Genomic DNA, 7,500 nt, shown 5'->3' with positions numbered 1-7,500 from the left:
CACACACACACTCATACACACAGACTCATACACACACACTCATACACACTCATACACACAATCTCACACACATACACTCAAACACACACATACTCTCACACACACACTCACACGCACACACACACACACACACATACTCACATACACAAACAAAAACACACGGGCCTAGAAATTCAGTTGGTTGCGCCAGCAGTTAGTGCCTTAAGAGAAGTGAATTTCGGGCGCTATGCGTGTAGCGCCCGGGCGCAGCGCAGTTTGCGCCTCGCCCCAAATTAAGTTGACCCTTAGTGCCGGCGCAAAGTTTAGCGCCCGCCCGGCTGCGCGCGCAGAAAATGACATCACATCCTCGTGCGACGCCCTTTGCGCGCCTCGATTCCAAACTTCAGTCGGACCGCCCCATTGTGCGGCTGGCGGCCAGAGCGTTTGTAAAATGGAACGCAACACAGCCGACGCGGGCCCCGGGGAGCGCAAATTAAAGGGCACATACCCTGCAGTATAAAGGGCAGCCATTTTGCAGCAAGCACTCTTGTGCAACGGATTTCTGGACACACAACAAGGAGGAGAGCTAACTGGTTTCGTGCAGCAATAGCTCAGGTATTTTTGGACTCAGGCCAAAGTGCTGCAAGTGCCCTGTTGGAAATTTGACTGTTTGCCAGCATTTGATGGGGGTTGCATGGGGTGCCAACGCGGAGTTTCAGCGCCATGTGCGTATGACTCACAGACGCGGGGTCAGAGGGGCAGCCCTGGCTAGAGGCAGAGGGGGCAACAGGCGTCGGCAACATAGGCCTTACCCAGTCAGGGTATACCGCCAGCAGCGCTCCTACCTCACCATGAGTGGCGCGCGATGTGTAAGAAGGCTGAGATTCCGAAAGGAGGTGGTTGCAGAGATCTGCCACCTGCTTCGCAGAGATCTGCGTCCAAAGCTCAGGTGCAGGACGTCTCTGTCGGTGGAAGTGAAGGTGATGGTGGCATTGAACTTCTATGCCAGCGGCTCCTTCCAATCCGCTGTTGGGGACATAGCTAACATATCCCAGTTCGGCGTGCATCGCTGCATCCGCCAGGTGACCGATGCCCTTTTCAGAAGGAGACGCCAATTCATCTCCTTCCCCTTGGCCCTGGAGAGCCAGCATCAGCGTGCAGTGGGATTTGCTAGACTCGCGGCCTTCCCCTTGGTGCAGGGCGCCATTGACTGTACGCATGTGGCTTTGCGGGCACCTCTGGAGCATGGCGAGCAGTATCACAACCGGAAGGGCTACCATTCTCTCAATGTGCAGCTGGTGTGTGACCACAAGCAGCGCATCCTGGCTGTCAATGCCTGCTTTCCAGGCAGCTGCCACGATGCCTTTATCCTGTGGCAGAGTACTGTGCATGACATGTTCGAGGCACAGCCTCCCCCAAGAGGATGGCTACTCGGGGACAAAGGCTATCCTTTGTGTACCTGGCTCATGACCCCGCTCCGCGCGCCCAGGACCGCTGCTGAAGAGGCATACAACGAGAGCCATCAAAGGAGCAGAAACATCATCGAGCAAACTATTGGGGTCCTCAAGCAGCGGTTCCGCTGCCTTGATCGTTCTGGCGGATCTCTGCAGTATTCGCCGCACCGGGTCTCCCAATTTGTCATAGTTTGCTGCATGCTACACAACCTGGCTCTCTGCAGGATTCAGGCACTGCCACCTGACGTTGGACCACCACCTCAGGAGGAGGAGCAGGAGGAGCAGGAGGAGGAGGAGGAGGAGGAGGAGGAGTACGTTCCCAGGAGTGAGCGACAAGGTCCAAGGGCCATCCGTCGCCAGCTTATTGAACGTAACTTCTAAGCCCCCTGTCAGGGAATGCCATGTGGCCATGAAGCAAGATGAATGCAGCTGCTCCGCAAGCCCTCAGCCGGCGAAGGCAACAAAGACTAACAAGAACAACCATGGACACTGTCTGAATAAAGATAAATTTATATTTGACAAAAATGAAACCCCTTCCCACATGAATCCCAAAAACAATCAACGGCCCCCACAGAAAGTGCAACAAACGACTCACTCCCACAACCTGGGGAGGAGTAACTCCACATTTGAACAAACCAGGCCTCAACCTCGGCCTTAACGCAAAAAACATACCCATAAACAAAACAACCATGGGCAAAATAAAGAAGTCCACCGCTGTTAAGTATGTGTATTGTATTGAACAATTAACACAAAGACTTAAACGTATAACTCAAACAGGTCTTTACTGGTTGGAGGTAGGGACTATACGTAGGTCTTTACTTCATGCCCACAGGCGGGAACTGAGGGGAGATCAGTACCCACAGTACTATTTATACCCCTATGGCCAGGAGTGGTACTGCGTATCACTACGCCCTACAAGTAGTGCAGTCCTGTCCATAGGTTCAAAGTAGCACACATATTACATACACAACATTCCTCCCTTCCTAGCTTTACAGTCATCTCCCCATTTAACATAACGTAATAACATATATACATATATAACTTCAGGTTTACATAACAGAATAACATAGATACATAGATAACTTCATGTCAAAACAGATCACAGATTCAGTCTCTGCGGAAAACAGTTCACAGATTCAATCTCTGTGGTGTAGTCGGTTCACGTTGCTGGAGTGACTCATTCAATAGTCCTTCCATGGATTTAACAGTTTGAACTTCCGAACTGAATTGGCTCCGTTCGGAGGGACCACGTGTGTGATCTGGTAGAGGTAATAATGGTTCAGATGGGTCATCTTCTGTTTCGACTTTTCCTTTTCTGCTTCTTGGAGACTCTCTGGGCTCCACTGTCAGCTGCCAGCTGCATGCGCAGTTCCTCCTTCTCTTCCTCCTTTTTCCGTAGTAGAGCCACCTTCTCCCGATGTTCCGTAGACTTTCGGTGCTCCTCCATGATTTCTGTATGGTGGGAGTCGAAGTTACAAGTTGGGCAGGACAGGACATAGTAATATTCGGTGTCGTCCTGATCTAGGCCAGCGAGAGGGTCTTCTATTTCATCCATACCCAGCTGGGCGTTAGCCAGCTTTTGTTCCAAGTCCAGACATCTTTCCTGAAGAGACTTCTTCATGCGTACCTCTTCATCCAGCTTTTTCTGGGCTTTCAGCAAGTCGTTTACTAATGACCTCATTTGAGATTTTACTACTTCAACTTCTTTTGGAGATTGATTGATCGGACTAGTCAATCCCTCTACCGGAGCAGCTGTTTCAGCGGTCTGTTGTTCTACGTTGACGTGAGTCAGCGTACTTTTGGCATCCAAGGGCTGCTCTGTTGCAGTCATCTCAGTCTGTGTTGCCACCTCAGCTCTTCCAATAACCTTTGAGAGCTCCGAACCCCTTTCGTTTGAATATTGAAGTTCGTGTTCAAGTTTTTCCCATTTCAGAGTCCTGTCCTTCAGCATATGCAAGAGTTGGCTGACCGTTAACTCCTCTGACATCAGACGTTTTGTGTGCTCCTGCTCCATTTTCTCCATCAGCTGCTTCTGTTGTCTTTCCAGATTCTCCAACTCTATATCAAAGAACTCTTTCGTTGCATTGAACTCTTGCTCAAAACGGCGAAGCATTTGTTCTAATTGCTGTTGTAGTTTGAAATGGAGTTGAGTTCAAGCCCGGTGTCCCTCAGAAATGGGCACATCAGTAGACTTGCCAGACTCAGAATCCACAGTTAAACTATGTTGTTGTTGCTCAGTGGAATTCTGTGCTGAAACTTTGTCTTTTGCACCTGAGTTGGGCTTACCATCATCCGTTCCAGAGTGTGGGCTGACTATCTTCACCGAGTTCTCACTCGTTATTGTTTGTAGGAAATGCCAGTCCATATTCATTTTCCTAATCCACTCCCGTCCTAGTAGTGGAGAACCTCCTTCAGATATCACATATAAGTCCATTATTTGACTGTCTTCGCCCTTGTGGACCACTGCAACCTCTATTTTCCCGATGGGGTACACTCTTTGCCCCGTGTATGTTTCCAATATAATCCCCGTATCCTGTAGGGGAATATGTTGGAATAACTTTCCGTAATCTTTCTTATTTATGACCGTCAATGCCGATCCAGTGTCCAATTCCAGTTTTACTTGGACTCCTTCTATCTGAAGAGTGACCCAAATTGTCTGGAGGTCTGCACCCTTACCAGCATTGAGTACTCTTAAGCTAGCCAGTTCATTACAGCTTAAGCTAGCCAGTTCATTACTGCTAGCGTCTGAATCGGACTCCTGTTCGGTCACCTTGTGTACCTTTGCGTATTTTCCTTGCGGTGACTTCTTGTTGCTGGTCTTCTTCCCTGACCTGCATACTCTAGCTATATGTCCAAACCTACCACAAGTTCTACATTCTTGGTTTTTAAACCAACACTGGTTCTGATCATGCGTTGTCTTTCCACAACGATAACATTTGCCAGAACTCACACCCAATTTGTGTGCACTGAGCTCCGGTGACCGTAGCTGCATTACTGCCGTGCCTCTCGCTGCGGCTTCATGTGCTGCTGCCATAGTGACCGCCTTCTCAATCGTCAGCTCATTCTCCTCGAGCAGTCGCTTTTGTGTATCCTGTTTAAATAAACCACACACAAATTTGTCTCATAGTGCATCTGTCAGTCCCGTTCCAAACTGGCAATATTTCGCTAATTTACGCAATTCCAGCAAATATTCAGCATTGCTTTCATGCTGTAGCTGCCTTCTGTCGTAAAATTTAAATCTTTCCGCTAGCATCAGCGGCGTGGGGTTTAGATGATCTTTCAGGACAGTAACAATCTCATCGAACGTCTTATCCGCCGGTTCATCTGGTGATAACAGGTGTTTCAATTGCCCGTATGTCTTCGCACCCATTAAATTTAATAATGTTAGAGCTTTATCTTGGTCACGAATTTTATTGGCCTTACAATAATTTTTTACTCTTTCAACATATATGGCCCAATCTTCGATGTCACTATCAAAGGTACTAATATTCCCGTGTTTAGGCATTGTAGATTTGCAATTTCTCAGATTTTATTTTCTTTACTTGTTATCAAAGATGGCAGCTTCCCGCTCTTGCCGTCGTCCTCCGCCCACAAAATGGCGGTTTTCCCGCGCTTGGCGGTCTTCACCTGTCCCCCGACGCCGTCTCCCTTCAGCCCCCGAGTGCGGCCCTTATCTTCGCCGTGATCGATAGCTCGCGCTGTGCACCGCGGCTCTCGCACCTTGAGCTTCTGCAGCCGCCGCGCCTTTCAGTCCGAGTGCGGCCCTTATCTTTGGTCCCGATCGCTGGCCCGCGCTGCGCCTCGCACTTGAAGCGGCTCCCGGCCTCTGGCTCACCCGCTCACGCGGCTCTTGCTCGCTCCCTCCCGGGCTCTGGCTTACCCGCTCGCGCGTTTCACCGCGGCTCTTATCAGGGATTGCGATCGCCCTTATCTTCTCCAACTTCCCCAGCCCTGTCTTTGCAACCAACGCTGCACGGCTTACCCCAACACCTAGGTTGAACAAGGAAACTGCAGAAAGACTTCTGTCAGTCGCTGGAAGCTGTCAGGATGGCTGCTGCACTCCAGTGCTCAGTCGCTGATGGAGGCTTCAGAGTCCTAAAGCCTGTCGCTTCTAGTGGGATGGTGATGTTTGAAACCTCTCTTCAGCTGCCGCAGGGTAAGAACCTGACTCGTCGCCAGTGTTAAGTATGTGTATTGTATTGAACAATTAACACAAAGACTTAAACGTATAACTCAAACAGGTCTTTACTGGTTGGAGGTAGGGACTATACATAGGCCTTTACTTCATGTCCACAGGCGGGAACGGAGGGGAGATCAGTACCCACAGCACTATTTATACCCCTATGGCCAGGAGTGGTACTGCGTATCACTACGCCCTACAAGTAGTGCAGTCCTGTCCATAGGTTCAAAGTAGCACACATATTACATACACAACAACCGCCATATAAAATGAAAGCTGGCCACACCCTTTACTTAGTGGCCCGCGAGGGCGAGACCTTGTCCAGCCTTTTGGCGCCCCTGCCCGGCCTGCTGCTCCTCCGCAAGCTCTGCCCAGTGGCTGCTGCGAGGCTGGGGGAAGGCGCCTGAGGGTCAGATGTCCTTCCGCCAGATGGCCTTGGGGGGCGGCCTACATGGGCTTTGGGCCTCGAGGGGCCGGCTGTTGATTGGCGCACATGTGCATGCCCACCATCAGCTCCAGCCGCTTGCCGTTGACGCTCCACTGGGGTAGTGGCGGCGACGGATGGCGCAATGTGGGCAAGCTGGCGTATTGGAGGCGCTGGCTGGTGATGTCGCATGCTGGCACTCGCCCGGGCACGCACTGCACGATCTGCACCAATCAGCCGAAGGGCGGATCGCTGTGCTGCTGCAGCGCGGCGGGTGTACTGGCGATGCCTGGCTGAGGCAGCGCGTGTGGCAGCAGTGAGTGCCCCTGTTGCCCTGGTCTGCACCCGCATCACATCCGCCACTGACTTGACGGCATCAGCCAGCGACTCCATCGCCGGAGGCATCCGTTCCACTACCTCCATCATCATCCGGCCACTCTCGGCATTTGATGCCCCAAACCCCCGCACACTGGTCGCCAGCGACTCGATTGCCTCAGGCATCCATCTCACCACCTGCATGAGCTCTGTGTGGCGGCGGTCCGAATCCTCGGCCATTTGGTCCAGCTGGCGCACCTCCTCCGAGGTGAAGGTGGCCGGACTGGAGGCGGGACTCTCCCGCTGGGGAGCAGGGGTCCGAGCTAGGCGACCCTTGGCACGTCGCTGGCGCCGAATGTCCGCAGCAACTGCACTCCCCTCCGATCCTTCCCCCTCTGGGGTGGGGAAGGCCGCGGCCCACCCGCAGCCCTCCTGGGTGGCTGGACGCCACTGGTCCCAGCAGCTGCACTCCCCTCCGAAAGTTGCTCCAGGCTCTCGTCCAGGGAAGACGTGTCCAACACTTCGCCCTCTGCTGCGGGACCTGATTCCTCCCCTGATGGTCCGGGTTGCTCTTTGTCCTCCTCCTCCTCCTCCTCCTCCTCCTCCTCCTGTTTGGAGGGGCTGTCACTGGCAGCTTCAGGGAGCTCTTCATCACCAGGTGAAAGCAGGAAGGCACAAGAGTAGCTTCAGAGTGAGGAGAGGGCGTCAGCGAGGGAGTCATGACTGGTGGCATTCAGCGCATTGGTGGCACAGTGGCAAAGGAGGTAGCTTGGATGTGCAAGTGCGACGAGAGAGGGCCAAAAGGCAAGGTCCTTACCATTGCCGGGCAGCGGAGGGTCGGCTTCTCCGCACGCTCTGGGCACCATCACGCGGCCTCCCATGAGGCCACTCACGCGCTCCTCCAGGGGAGTGAGCTTCTGGAACTTGGCGCGGCCTCCCCCGGTGATGTCGCGGCCCTTGCAATTATTCGCAAGTTTAGCCTGCAAGAGAAAGGATGGGCTCTAAGTAAGGTGTGTAGCCGTGACGTAGTGTGCACTGCCTCCCATGGTGGAATAGCTTGGCCAGAGTGTAGCCCTGATCTAGTGTGCACTGCCTCTCATGGTGGAATAGCTTGGCCAGTGTGTAAAGTGCAGAATGTGCAATTGATG

This window comes from Somniosus microcephalus, chromosome 11, assembly GCF_052327205.1.
Source record: "Somniosus microcephalus isolate GS21.2 chromosome 11, FLI_Smic_1.0, whole genome shotgun sequence".
In the NCBI taxonomy this organism is placed as follows: Eukaryota; Metazoa; Chordata; class Chondrichthyes; order Squaliformes; family Somniosidae; genus Somniosus; species Somniosus microcephalus.
Note: the sequence above shows the minus strand (reverse complement) of the source record.